Consider the following 16040-nt stretch of genomic DNA (forward strand, 5'->3'; position numbering starts at 1 on the left):
GTTTTCCCTTTTAACCTTCAGTGATATGTGAAGCAGAAACAGAAATACTAAGAGTAATAAGGAAAAACTGTACTTTGAAACACACCAGATGACTAATGTCCTCAATGTAAACACAGGCCCTGTCTAAACACAATCTCTGGGTTCCTTTGATACTGTGCATCTCTGTGCCTTTTACCTTCTTTGAGTTCCTTTGCTACTGTTAAAACCATAGAAAAGTCAAATTAAGTGAAAGATGGTTGTCCCCAGACATGCAAATGAATTTGGTGGAAACCCAACTGACCTCCTTCCTCCTCCCCCCTAGTCCCACCCCAGGAAACAGACTAGTTTTATATTATACGTAAATTCATTGTCACTTTCTGCTTACATTATCTGTCATCCTCTGAATTATCCTTTGAATTTGTTATAACATCTGGTTCCTTCACTAACTAATGAGTTAAATAAAATCCTTGACATGTTCTTTTTATAGCTATGTAAAATCCTGACAGTGCCCTCTCTAAAAATATCTTTTGAAAAATGAAAGTAAATTTGGTGTAATTTTTTTAAGTTTATCATTTATCCTGCAAATAATTTCTTTTTTACTGTTAGGTTATAATTGGTCTTTGACCATAATTTATATCCAAGGAAATCATACACAGAATTTATGAACATTTTAATGAGAAATCTTAAATTAATGAAGTAAGGTTCTACAACAGAGATGCTTTTTTAAATATGTTTGCATGTGAAGATGATCTCTTGTCAACAACTAAATTGGAAGCACAATGTCACTCTCCCAAATCCATCAGCTAAAGTGGTGGGTGTGTGGGTGTGATGTAAGGACTTTGATTGTATTTAATTCTTGTTAGAGTGCAAACCAGAACTGGAGAAAACGCTTGCTCAGCACTTTGCCACATCTAGGAAACATGCAACATGTTAGCAATAATGTCTAACTACTAAAGGAAAAAATCTGAACAGACTTTGAAATGCACCAAAGAGGTGGCTGGGAATCTTTTCAATAAAAGAATTAAGCTGATTTTATAACTCTCTATTTTTGACTAGGTATTTTACAACCGTGTTGGGACAGAAACTGACTTGTGGAGAACAGAGAGCAATGCATGTGAGATCTATTCAGAGACACATACGCAGTTCAAGGAAGGAACACAGGGCTTTGCTGTCCTTTGGACACTGACCAGTTTTGCTAGATTTGCACTTATGTGCAATTTCATTTCAGGATTCCTTTTTCTGACTATACATGTGAAGCATTTGGAGTTCTTTTTTGAACTGGCTTTCCTGGTGTAAAACATAAATCACTGGCCACAGTGGCACATGCCTGTAATCCCGATGGCTGGGGAGGCTGAGGCAGGAGAATCACAAGTTCAAAGCCAGTCTCAGCAACACACAAACAAAAACTTCCTTAATGCCAAAAACTTTCACTTGCGCACCCTTTTCTTAGAACATTTCCTTTAGAAAACGTGTAAATTCTTCCTCTGCCTCTTTGATGTGTATGTAGATTTAGAAAAAAAATACTTAGTTTTAAAATAACTTTAGGAATCTTATTAAAAAAACTTATAAAAATTCGATTTAGATTTTTTGTAATTTGACAACCTAAGGACATTGGACATTTTTTTTCTTGGGGTCCTGGAGACATTTCTTTGACATGTAGATTTGTAGATGTCTGTGTGGGGGTTTAACCAGGGTGCTGGCCCCACCTTGTGACTTACCTGCTTGTCAAAGAGGGAAGGGCTGTAGTTTTCTTCTGGATAAAACAAGGAGTCTTTACAGAGGTCTCCCCATCTACCAGAGGAATTTAGTATGGGCTATTGTAGCAAAAGGCCCTGTTGGGTCCTCTTACTTGAATAGGAGTTATCTTTTCTTGGTAGGAAATTCTTTATTAGAGCATATTAATTATACTGAGTAGTGGGCATCACATTCTCCCATGAAGGTGACATGTTTTGGACATTCCCACACACCATCACCTCTCCTCCCACATCCTGTTCCTCTTCATTGATGGTTCCCTTCTACTTTTACATGGTCTTGTTTCTTGGATTTTTCTTTCTTTCTTTTCTTTTTTTTTCTTCCTGCATTGGGTATTGAACCCAGAGGAGCTTAACCACTGAGCCACATCCCAAGCCCTTTTTATTTTTTTTATTTTGGGACAGGGTTTCCCTAGGTTGCTGAGACTAGCCTCAAATTTGTGATCTTCCTGCCTCAGCCTCCAGAGCAGCTGAGATGATAGGCATGTGCCACTGAGCCTGGCTTATTTATTAGATTTTTTTTAACCTTGAGGACTTATGTGTAATGGGTGACATCTGGTTGGCTACAGAGATGGATGAGATTTCTTTCTCTTTTTTTATCGTCTTGATAGCAATCACTGAGATGGGCATCGAAGTCTGGTTTAATACTTATTCAATAATAAGATCATTTCATTATTTTCTCTCTTTGTGAAGAAGATTCACTAAACTGGCAGGTGATCTCATTTTTATTTCCTCAGAATGGGTTCTGTTACTAGTGAATGAGTTGATCTTTGACATATGTTTGTGTATTGTGGGGAATGCTCTTTGTGAGGAAACAGAAAATAGCTTTGCATTTTCAAAAGATGAAGAATACATATCCAATCTGAATACCTCTGTTTTATCTCCAGTAATTTTTCTGGGATCAGAGGGAGGGTAGATACAGATTCTAATATTTGTGCTTGCTGGATTATTCCAGAAGTATTGAAATAAGGCCCTACCTTCTAAATTCCTTCCTCATAGGTCTCAAAATCCGACTTTCATAAGCAATATTCAGCAGCAGTCAAGTGTGTCTCAGGCTGAAAGAAATCTGTTTGGGGCCTGATAATCACCTGGCCTTATGAAAAATGACCCTTTGCCCCTTCTTCTTGTTTAAACTCCCTTCCTGTTTTAAGAAAAGCCCTGAGGCCGATTTAGGCATGACAAGGATTCAGGACTCAGATCTTGTCCTAAATTTGCAAATCCAATCAGGAAAATTTAATAATCCCTGTAGTTACCAAACTTGCCCACACCACACAGCAGATCAGTGTCAAATCTACTGCTAGGTTTGTCTCCTGAGGATTTGAGCCCCTAACCCAGCAGGGAAAGCATCTGCCCAACAAAAACAGGTCCTGGGACAGAGATGGGAAAAAGGGGGCCCAATGGGGGGGGGGATAACCATTGTGCTAATAAAACCAGATTTCCTTCCTATTGTTGTTCCTTCTTTGAAGACTAAGGTTTCCACTTCACAAGGGGAAAATAGTGGAGGCTTAGGGACTTCTGTGATTTTTGAATTGCTGGGATTCTTCCCTGAACACAGGGTGTCTTGAAAATGGTTCAGCCTTCAGCAAAAGGGTAAGGACTCCTGGTATTTGCTGGCATCTTTCAGGACAAGGCAACAGTTATCAATTTGTCTGGTAGGTGAGTCGGCCATGAGCCAGTGGGTAGGGGAAGAACAACAGAAGGCAGTAAGAAACAGGGAAGACCTCAGACACATCACTAAGAAAACTCCATGAGTCCCCAAACTGAGGCCACAGGGAGCCTGACTGGGCAGGCAGCCTTCTGCAAAATGGCAGGGCTGGGGGACAAACTGTCCAGCCTTCGCCAACCCATACATAATTATAATCCCTTCAGGGAAGTCTAGCTTGAAGTCAGGGGGAACTTTCATCAAAGCAGATAAGCTCCAGAGAGATGGGCCTGGTGTTCCAGAACCTTCTCCAACCACAGTTAATTATAATCCCTTAATGGAACTCCCAGTTCCAGACCATGCCACCACCATCTCTTGTAATCAGGTGGCCAGGACCCTCCCTTGTCACCAAAACCATGTTATGACTCCTTGTGACCCTGACATCAAGTTCCCTTCTACTTAATTCACATAATTAACCACTTAAGGGGGTTCAAGAGAATAGAACAAAGACAAAAAAACTCAAACCCCTTAGAAATCCTCAGTTCTGTAAGGCCACTCCCTTCTCTTCAGAGACAGTCTGAGCCATTCAGCATCTGTGCTGTACACTTCTCTCTTATTCTCACTTTCCCAAATGGACTCCTGCATGTGATTCATCTGAGATCCTTCCTGAGATTGCAAGAACCCAGGGCTCAGAATCCCCATGGCTGCTTCAGTGGATCTCCTCCTCTGCTTCAAGTTACCTACTGTGTAGAGAATACCTCTCCCCATAGCAGAACAGGAGAGCAGGCAGAGGGAGGAGGAGAGATGGAGAAGGGAGGAAAGTAACGGAAAAGTGAACATCTCTGTGTGGTGTCTGCTTCACTAGGTCCCCTCAGCATTTCTACTGGATGGAGGCTGGGCACCTGTTTATCAGGAAATGGAGCTTAAGTATAGGACATATTTTTCTGATATATCAGGAGTAGATCTGCAGAAAAGTGCACTTCTTCCTTCCTTCCTTTTTTTTTTTTTGTTTTTTGGTACTGGGGATTGAACCAGGGGATCTTAACCACTGAGCCACATCCCCACATCCCCAGCCCTTTTTATATTTTATTTAGAGACAGGGCCTCACTAAGTTGCTGAGGCTGGCTTTGAATTTGCAATCCTCCTGCCTCAGCCTCCAGAGCCGCTGGGTTCTCCTTTCTTGTATATAATCATTTGGGGTTCAAGAATCACTACAGTAATGGCTACATGTCCCTCATATAAACGGTCTGGAAGATCCTCAAGGAAAATGGCCATCCTGTTCCTCCAAATAAGAGCATTAGGTGTCTCGTGATCTCAGGTATTGACTTAGTACACAATGATTCCCCCTCTGGTTGGTTGTAAGGTTTATGTGAACATGCATTACCTGCTGTGATGTTCCTCAATGACTGTCCTGGCTGGAAGAGGCTCAGTTTGAGTTTTCCATCCTTAAGAAAGAGGAGAAAACTTCCCGCACCATGCCACAGTTCACCAAACAGCAAACGTCCTTCTTTGTTCCATGTTCAAACTGGAATGTGACAGATATTTTGTCCTCCCCAGAGTTGCCTGGCAGAGCCAGATCACTCCTAGAGCTCAGAAAAGTGATGGGGATGGCCTGTGGTTGTGGACATGAGAAGGACACATTTCCCTATAAATAAAACAAAAGCTCATGTTTAGAGCTTCAGGGAGCTTCTGTCTAATGAAAGATAGACTTTTCACAGATTTACAAGGGCTTTTTTTTTTTCAATCCAGAATGTTATCAACTAATCTACTTGATAAAGCTTGAATCTATGTTATTTGTCTGATTTTCCAATGTAAGTATTATCATAATTGGAAAAACCTATCCTGATGACTTTGTGTGAGTGTGTGTGTGTGTGTGTGTGTGTGTGTGTGTGTGTGAAAATCTCCTCTTTTCTATTTCTCAGCATTAGCAAAGGTATCATCTAATTCAATAGGAGTTATTCTATGTCCGCCATTTTCCAGTCCTCTGATGGATGACAATGACCAGGACATTTCCATACTCTGACTGTTCTCCTGAACAACATTTGATCTTTCCTAAATAACATTCCTCAAAATATACTTTGTACCAATTTCAGTATTTTACTGATCTTCTCATTAATTAATGAGTCAATTACATTTTTGACATAAGGTTTTTCAACAATTACTTGCTTCATATTTGTTTAGCTTTTGGAAAATTATACTTTGACAGTATTCCAAATTTTTTTTTCCAGCTCAGGCAGTTACATAAAAAGTTTGCTTATAGTGTGTTTAGCATAAAGATATTAATTTTTATACTCAATCATGTCTCTGTTTTCTTGGGTAGCTTTTGAGTTTCCAGTTTGTTAGGAAAGTTTCATGCCCCCCACCAAGTTCTATGCATAATCACACAGACTTTCTTCCAAGAATTGCTATCATTGTTGTTAGTTTCTCATCTTCCTGAAATTTACATATTTTGGTATACTTTCTGCCAGGTTTACTTTCTGCCTTCTGGACACTGGTCTTTTCCAGAAGAATTTATGAGATAGTTCCTCCATTTTTCCACTGAGCTGAACCCTACAACTTGTTACTAACTTACAAGTAGACTGGGATCTTTCTGATGTCTTTGCTTTGTTCTACCAACTGGCCAAACCCGACCCAACACCATATTGATTCTTATGGGCTTTGGGCATGTTTTAATATCTGGCAAGTAAGGCGCCATCTTTATGTTGTTATTTATGTTTGTTTTTGTTTTTTATTTCAGATGGTGGAAGGAAGGAACAGTGGGTAGTTATTTACATGTATGAATTTCAGTTACAGAGAAAAAGCAATTTTTATTCTATTTGGAATTTTCTTTGAATAATTTTTATTAATATACTGTATATGATTTGGGGGCGGGGGGAAGCATTACTAAAGTAACATAGACAATCTAGTTTAGTGGTTCTCAAGCCTTGTTGAACTCGATGGCTGTTAAAAATCCACAACCGGACCAATTAAATCCCAGTCTCCTGGAGTGGATTGAGGTGAGAGTATCTTTTAGATCTCCTCTGGTGCCTCCAAGCTAAAGCCAAGTTTTAGAATTACTGATCCAAGGATTAAAGTCACTTTTAAGACTGAATCATATTTTTAAAAATTCTGTCTTAATGTACTTCAGAAACTAAAATTTTAAAATAATCTTCAATGTACATTAAAACTATATATATATATATATATATATATATATATATATATATATATATATATCAGAACATCCATTCTTGGCTTTTAAAAAAAATCTACTGAATGTGATAAATTTTATTGTAAAAAAAATTGCTATGATGAATTAAATATAAAAAAATGAACAGTAATAGACACTAACCCATAGTATAAATCTAACCATCAGACTATTATTAATTTTTTAATTTTTTTCGTCAGCTGCAAATGGTGGGGATCCAGTCTGACCTGACCACAGCCATCTTGAGTCATAACAATCATGGTCCCAGAGGAAGCTGGCCAGTTTTGTTCTGCATAGTTTTGCAGCAAACTACAAATAGATAAGACCATTAGAGTGGTAGGTGGAGCTTCAGAACCTGACCCTGGTGCAGGAATGAGCCCTGTTCTTTGGTATTAGCTTAAGAGAAGCCAGGAACATTCTGGTTTGCATGAAGTAATTTTTGTCCTAATCCATACATATGCCCCTCCTTCTGACCCAAATTGTGGAGATGCATTGGTTTTGCTGCCACCCAAGATGGAGCTTCTGTCCATAAGACCCCCAATAAAGAGCACTCTGTGCACTCCTGACTGTCTGCCTCTCCCTCTTCAGCCTACCGGGGCTGGGTTGTTCCAAACACTTGTCCTCATTGTTTAGGAGGGGTGGTTTGCACCCACACAGAAGAGAAGCTTCCTGCCACAGATGAGTGATGATTAGGTGAATGAGTCAATTATGACAATTGAATTTACCAAATTTTATATATATTATATATATATATATATATATATATTATATTTTTTTCCCTTTTAAATGTTGAAGCAACAGATTTTCTATTTTTATAAAGAACATCTGACATTGAAATAACTCTCAAAATGGAATTCTTATATCTACAGTTTTTTTATTCCCATGCATAATTTGGAAGGAATCTTCTTTTTGCTTGTTTCCATGTCAAACTGATACATTTCACCATCTACAACCAATGCAATTAATTGGTTAATAGTTTTCTTTAGAAGGATATTTAGGACTCCATAAGTGTCAGGATTATTGTGGTTCTCCTGATTGGTTATAATCAGATGATAATTATGCCAAGAAATCCATCAGTGAATAAGATCAGATTCAGGCCCATAAATTGCCAACCTCTACACTGGGTCCTATATTTTGTTATTACACAGTTAAGGTAATATGAAATTTGCATGGAAAACAATGTCTGAGTCCCTCCAATAGTTGTGGCTCCTTGTGACTCATTCTTAACTCATTCCCATTCACCTCAATGATAGTAGGTAGGGCAACAGTGCCAAAGATGTCAGGGCAGGGATGAAGGACTCTTCTTTACACCAGGGATTGGCAAATACATGATGGGTTGAAGTTCCGGAGGTGTTAGCTAGGCCTCTTGGTGTGGAGGCCCATTGTCCAGACACATCTTTGCATTAGGTTGGTTTCTGAGAATGCACCTCTGGCAAAGCTGGTGTCAGTAACCGAGAGTCTCCCTTCTCCTTTCTGTCCCAGAAATATTTAGTGTCTCAGTTTCTCCAAGGATGGGGACTTCAGGTAAAAGACTGTTCTTCCTTTATCTTTCACCTTGTCAAAGGTACCTGGAGCCTTCTTATCAGTGTTCCCTTCGTGTTTCGCTTTTCGAGCACCTTAATGTTTTCTTAGCCACCATTTATGTTTCCTTGGCATGGTTCACAGTAGGCTTCTAACTCTTCCTCCTCCTCCTCCTTCTTCTTCTCTTTTTTTCCCCTTAAGCTCCTTGGAAGATTCATGGGTCTCATGGCTATATTTTTCCCCCTTTCTACCTGCAAACCCAAGTGAATTATTCATTTTGTGACCTGTTGAACCAGAACCAAAGGTATTGTCAGATTTTGGTTCTAAAACCCATAAGCCAACTCCTTGCAGCCCATAAGAGGAAAGAAAACACTTTTTAAAACAATATCAGTCCCATGATGTGCTTCTAAGACTTGTCAAACTGAACATGAACTTGCCCTGTAACCCAAAACTTAGGTATTTTTAATTTTAAACATGGAAAGAAGTTTACTGATTTGGAAATATTTCCAGTTATTTAGGGATAGCTCCTTGGAGATTTTCATTGCAAAATAATTACTCCCCTGAGAATAATAATACCCAAAATATTTGAGACATACAAAGTCTGATCTCCATGCAAAAATAAGAAGTTACTTTACTTCATATTAACATGAAATAAGCATGTCCTGCAAGGCACATTTACTTTTTAGCTTTTTAATACATAATAAAAAACTTCTATCACATGGTCACTGTTTAAATAATAAGAGTTGAATATTTTAAGGGCAAAAGAAATATTTTAAGGGCACAAAACACTAAGACTTCATTTTCCTTCCCTTTCCTTTTAAGCTTCTTACCATAACAAGGACCTGTGGTTTGTGTTTCTTGGCTGATTAAACAATATCCACTCCATTATAATAAAGATTTTCTACACATCCATGAAAGTTTGTATGTGAGATTGTCAGGGACCCTGCAGATGTCGGGATTCCTCCAAAGCTGATCTTAGAAAAAAAATGACATAAATAGCATTGTTTAGTGATGTTTTGATTATCTGTTTAAAACAGTTACGGTTAACAGGTGCAAGCAATGGTGGTCACAAATCCATCTGTGTCAGATTATATTTCCACATTTGTTCATTTCAAATGAGGCCCCCCTATTCTAGGTGGCACTTTTTGATGGTGTTATTTCTAGCACCAGACTTTGTGCATTAACTTAAAGAAAAAGGTGGACAAATTTCCTCTGTGAAAGGCCACTTTGTGAATATTTTTTTGTTCTGTGGGTCACTTGGTACCTTCTGCACCACTCCATAGTGTAGTTTTAGCACCGAAGCAGCCACAGACAACATATTTTGGAAAAGGACACATGTTCCAATGAAACTTTTTAAAACTACAAAATGGCTCTTTTAAAATAAGACCAGATTCAGGCCCATAAATTGCCAACCTCTACACTGGGTCCTATATTTTGTTATTACACAGTTAAGGTAATAAAATCATGGATGATCTGGTATAGACCAGGGTCTCTGAAGATATTATGTGCCAAAACCATGGATATCAGACACTCATCACAGCTTTCCTGGTTTGCTCTGATTCTTCATGTGCTCAAAAGTAGCTCAAAACTATCCTTGAGGAACAGGCAGAATAGATGTTATTGAAAAGTTAGATACATACTGGCTATGTATTGCAAAAGATGTTATGTCCTCAAAGAAGTTAAGAAACTGTTTATAGGGCTGGGGTTGTGGCTCTGTGGTTGAGCACGTGGCTCTGTGGTTGAGCACGTGCCTCACATATGGGTTTGATCCTCAGCACCATATAAAAATAAACAAATAGAATAAAGGCATTCTATCCATCTACAACTACAATTTTTTTTTAAAATTATGCAATTTGTGATAACCTCAAAGTTAAGATCCAGGTAACTAGATTCTCCCCTTGCATGGAAATGACGAGTGTGTTTGTCCAACGTGAAGTTGACATGAGTGCTGAGGACCTCAATGAGGACGGAGTGCCAGTGCTGGTCATCCAGCAGGCTGCCCAGGGTGAGGTTCACGTGGGCACCAGCAGGCTGCAGCTTGGCATTGCCTGAAAGGAGAAAGCACAGCAGGCTGGGGTGGTTCTGTTAAAAAACATGGATTCCCTTTGCTGCATCAGCACTACAACTTATGTCCACCCTTCCATCCCACGTAGCTATCATCCATCTTTCTCTTCATCTGAGCACAATGATATCTTGATATCTTTTGTGATTTCTTTTGTATTCATTTTTATACTTTGTTGAAATTGCCTTTTTTTTAGTGATTTGTTTTTTATGACTTTTCATGACATCCTCATTTACCTTGCAAGTATTTTCTTTGCTAGAACATCACTATCGGCACCAGCTCATAATTTCACAACAGCCTATTCTTATCTGTATGATTATGTATAATGACAATATGTGATATATTATATGTATAATGCATTTATAATGGCCTTCTTACACAGTTGTCAAAAAAGTGCTGTTTGCGTAAATCATACTGGAGATGTGTACAGGCTGGATGCATTTGCTAGCAATGTCCCTCAGTTCTCATTCACACTTTCCCATGACAATTCCACTTTTCACTTATTATCCCAGGGTAACTATCAGTAATGTGTCCCTGAACTCTCAAAGGTGTTTGGTTTCACTGATAAATCATATTGTCTCTTTCCTTAACTGTGAAAATTAAGTACCAGTGGATGTATTTCCAACTAGCCAGATTTTTATTTTAATCACTGGCATGAAAGAACAAATGCCTTTTACCTGAATTAAGAGAAAAGACAAGTTTTCCCTTAATTAATTGCAGAGATACGTGATTTCCATGTTGTCCTTCTCTGTGGAGTAGAATCCCATTGTTCTGCATGGTTTTAAATTTCAAAGAAATAACATCTCTTATCGGTCTTATGGGCTTTTTATCCAATCTGTATAGCAGGGCTCCTAGTCCATCAAAATAAACCACCTGAGATCCTGGGAAAGAGGATATGACAAAGTAATTCTAACTGTAATACATTGTACATTGCACCTGAAAATGGATAGGCCAATACACCTCAATACATGCAAACACACAGGTTACATTTCTAGTTGCTCATTGAGGAAAACACTGATAACAATGTATTCTTGATTGGTGTCACAAGTTGATATACCTAATACTCACTGGTAGGCTTTTTCATTTTCCAAATTGATCATTGAAAAACACATTTATTAATATATTCTCATTGACTTCTGTCTTTATACTGGTTTATTTCTTCTCATTCTATTTGATTTTTAAAAAATCAGGAAATGTTATATTTCTACCAAATGAGTTGTCTGTTTTAAGATCATTCTTCTTTTAAGAATCAGTGTCACTCAGTTTAAATGATTTATTCATTCCCAGTAACTTTGACTTCTCTTGATTCTTATACATGTACACACATTAGTGAAGATTTTGTTTGTTTGTAAAAGACACACACACACACACACACACAGCTGGTTCTGTTTCTCTGGAGGACTTTAACTAATAAAGGCATACATTTTTTATTTCGATGCTTTGTTGAGAGAGCATGACTTCAATAACACTATTTTGGGCCTTCCAGAGAAGCCTGCCAGAACTACAGTTCTGCCGTTTCTTCTCAGCTTTCTAACGTGGCCTTACAATATCAACTATAAAGGTCATGATCATTCAGTTAATCAAAAAACAAGTGTGTCTTATCTATAATACAAAAGAACATCTGTCAAAATCAACTGAAGATGGAACAACAGACATACAAAAACATTTAACATTACCCAGAAAAATCTCTTGTGTTTTTTCAAAGTAAAAGGAAGAAAAAGAAAGCAGTTATCTTCAGAAAAATATATGTTTCTAATAAACAAAGGTGCACAAAACATGTGAAGCCATCAGAAGCCAACCAGCCCAATCATTCAAGCTGAGATAGATTGTTTATCGTATTTAATTTCACAAAAAAATATTTCTGCAAGTCTTTTGTGTGGTTATCCCTTTTCTTTAGGTTACGTAAAAATATATAAAAAAATGTGCCTCAAAAAATCATCCATTTTGTGCAGCTTAATATTTGAAAGTTTACAAGTCTGATTTTCTCACATGGGGTTAATGTATGCAGGAGAAATTATTGTATTAAGTGCTACTTTACACACACACACACACACACACACACATTCTGTGCAAAATATATGTAAACCAATTATTCCTTGTTATAGAACTAATTTTATGTGCACAATTAAAAGCAAAACTGTCAAATCCAAATGAAGCCATATACAGTTAGGAGATGGCAATTAATTAAGGAAAGCTTTCGAAAGACAGCAAAGACTTCACATTTTGCTGTTCCCATCACCTCTGTGTCTTTATGTGTTGCTCAAAGATAATGCTAATATTTGGGCTTTTATACTTTGTAGTTGTCTAACACAGTGTTCTGCTCCTGAAGAGGTCTTGCATGGGTGATTTCGATCTGGTTTTGAGTTTTGCTTTTCCTTATTCCCCATGTGACTATTCTAGACCACAGCAGGATTGATTTTCTAAGAAAAACGAAGGAGATTTCCTGAAATGTTTTTCTCAGGCAAATGGAAAAGCATAAGTGTTAGAAGACTTGTTTCAAGACCAGTTTCAAGGTGATAACCTTGAAACACTAGTCCATTAGGTAATGCCTTGACTTCCTGTCAAATGTGACTGTGCTGCTTCAATCTAGAAATTTAACTACATGCTTTTAACTCAGTATGGGGACTTTTGAATGAAATAAGTTAATATAATAAAAAAAATCCAAGTTAAAAAAATAGTCAACTCTGACTTGTGAAGTCAATACATGAAAAAAATGAAACTAAATAAAAGCACATGTTTTCGATAAAGAACATTTAGCTCAAAAATTAAGCAGCAATTTTAATTTTTGAAAATTGGTTGCTGGTGAGGGAGATCTCCACAAGGTCTCTCTCAGGAGTGATCTGCCCATCGGGGAAGCAAGCCTTTCAGCTTTCAGGACTTGGTGCTTGCAGGTAGTCTAAAAGTCAACCTTTTCCCCATCTGCCACATTTTTAGCAATTTAAGACTCTTGTAAGAGCAAATAAATATTGTATAGCCCTAGTCAATACAAGTGAACCTCTATAATATATATTTGAATAAAAACAAAAAATAATAAAAATTCAGTATCACATTTATTTATAAACTTTCATAATAACCTTTAAGAGAAAAAAATTATTGGTACAAAATTCAATTATATGAATAGGAAATGCAGAGGGACACTGGAAAATTAGAAAACCAAACTTCTTCAAGTTTTTCTGCCATCCAAAATGACTGGAGACAACTTAGTTCTTGGCTTAAAAGAGGAAGTGCTTGTCTAATTTGGTATGAACTTGGTTTATAATTGTTCAACTTACCAATTGAGATTATAGTTTTGATTACTGGATTTCTGTGGTTATTAACAACACAGATACACCACCATTAGATAGAGCTATATTTTCCAGTATGGAGGTTAATTTGTCTTATATATTAAGACTCTGTTCTAGTCCCTTTACCAGCTCTTTTCTTTCCCTTTTAGGGACATTTCATAATATAGAGTACTAGTTCAGAGGAAGGACAAAGGAGTTAAAGTGTGAATCTTAGTTCCATCCTACACAGGTTGCACACCTTCTCTGAGCTCAGTTTCCTCATCTGTGACGTGAGACTGAAAACAGGCCTTCCCTCACAAGACTGTTGTGAGAATCCGACGCATTAACATCCATGGAGTTTCACAAAAGTGCTTAGCACACAGAAGGCCCATAGTGGATAAGTGCTTATGATTTCTAGAGCTCTGGGCAGAGAGAAAAAAAAGGTGGAAATTAGTTTTCAACAGCACACAGAGGACTTACAGGAAAACCAGCAGCTTAAAATGATAACAAATTTCATTTCTGAAAGATGCAAGAAATCTTCAACTTTCAAGTCTCATGGTTGGATCCCACCCGGCAAGGAGAGAGATATTTACAACCATCCCACACCCAAGCTGCCTCCTTCTCTGCCAGCCAGACTCTTCCTGAGCCTGACTCATTTCAATTGCTGGTGACCTAAATCTTACTGGGAAGTATGTCTATCTATTCATTTTAGAGGCAAGAGAGAGTGTAGAAGTGACACTTGAAGATGATTGGTACCATTACATCATCACGGCACTTCCCAGAAAGGAATATTGGAAAAGAGCCAAAGACAGATGCATTCAGAGGCTCTCAAAGATTAATTCCTGAAAGACTAAGAACTTATTGTCACAGACAGTATTCACCTGTCTGGGAGGAATTTGGTAAAATCTATGTCCCCATTCAGATACCTCAATGTGTGGTACAGCCCTTTGTCTAGCACATGTGGATGGCTGGGTCCAATCCCTAGAATCTGGAAAAGTGGCAGAGATAGAGAAACTGCACATGCTAATCAGAATCCATGAAAATTTATAGTGATAGTGAGCATTTTGCTATAAATAGAGTGTAACTGGGAAAAGACACTGCCTTAAAGCAACGTCATATCCCATAATAAAGTTCTTGAATCAAAACAGGGCAGTGGACATACACATGAAAATACCCAAACGTACCACCCTTATTAACATAAAGTGTCAACAGCGTACACAAAATCAATACATCTGAAAAATAATTCCTCAAAGACAAAAAGGACATTGTAGAGATTCACCTTCTGTAGGACATATTTTGAATTACTCAGTAGTGGTGAGATCTTATCCATCTGCATCTTGTTTCCTCAGTGACTCTTACCCAACAGCTCAAGTCTACAGAAGTTAATGGTGCCAAGAGATTCCACAAGATCTGCATGGCACACTGTGCTTCTTGGGACTGGTCACGGAGCTTTGATCTTTCCAATATTACTCTGAGGAGCTTGAGTAGCATCTCCTCATGAAGGAACATCAAGCTAATGGAAAATCCCCATCAAAGAGCATGTTCTGCTTTGAAGTCAGTAAACCTGAAGTTGTTTCAGAGTGATGGGAGGACAAGCTAATTTCAGAGCATCAAAGAGAAATTCCAAGTATCAGTCACTGTAGCCATTGCAACAGTGAACTCAGCTGGGTTCAAGGGAATACAGTGATGAAAGAAAATGACCAATGGGAGGGGAAGAAAAGAAAGATGGATGGCAAAACAACACCATTATACTTAATGTCCCATAGAAATGTAAACATTAGATTACAGAGTTAGGAAATTAATTGGCTTGCACAGGGGTTGAGTCACAGAATGTGAATAATAGCATTTCGTGACTTTAAATGCTTCATGGGTGGTAGATGAATATTATGTTTTAGAAAATTAACATTCTGCAAGGTCAAAGCCGGGATTAGCAAAGAATGGAGGTGGGTGTTTGTGTGCAAATGGTATCACACGGGGGTCCAACCTGACCAAACCTGAGATGCCAAAGATATTTCCATCCAGTCTATTCTTTGCATGTTCTCCAGGTCTACACAGGAATTATTTTTTATTATTGTCCCATTCTGACAATAATCTATGATGATATAAAGAAATAGAACAAGTATATCCTGGATTATCCAATAACGGCTAGATGATAAACTCTTGCCACACAATTTCATGGTCTGCTTTTCACGTCTGTGTTATATACTCACGTTAGTTCCATTCTTTTTACTTTGGTCTCCCACAGGCTAGACAAGTGCTCTGCCCTTAAACTGCATTCCCAACCCTTTTAATTTTCTATTTTGAGACAGGCTGACCTTGAACCTGTGACCTTCCTGCATCAGCTCCCAAGGAGTTAGAATTACAAGCCAGTCTTTTGACTTTGATTATAGTTAATAGATGAGAAAAAGAGGCTGACATAATGACATAATAGATGAGAAAAAGAGGCTGACATAATGCATATACATGTATCCCTACCAAGGAAGAAAAAGTGAAGCCTCAGTGTGCTGTACAGAGATTTCCCAGGGAGGCCAACAGAGAGAGGCAGAGTCAGAACTGAGACACGACTGAGCAGGCACTGTGCCTAAGAAACCGGAGCCCCCCATCCCCCCTGCATTCCTATACTGAGTGTCTGCAT

General features: G+C 38.2%; 1 pseudogene; it reads right to left on the minus strand.

Annotated features, from left to right (window-relative positions):
* Positions 1 to 16040, minus strand: part of LOC144251427 (contactin-associated protein-like 3) — a 191908-nt pseudogene that overhangs the window by 112130 nt on the left and 63738 nt on the right.

Source organism: Urocitellus parryii (assembly GCF_045843805.1).
Source record: "Urocitellus parryii isolate mUroPar1 chromosome 13 unlocalized genomic scaffold, mUroPar1.hap1 SUPER_13_unloc_3, whole genome shotgun sequence".
NCBI lineage: Eukaryota > Metazoa > Chordata > Mammalia > Rodentia > Sciuridae > Urocitellus > Urocitellus parryii.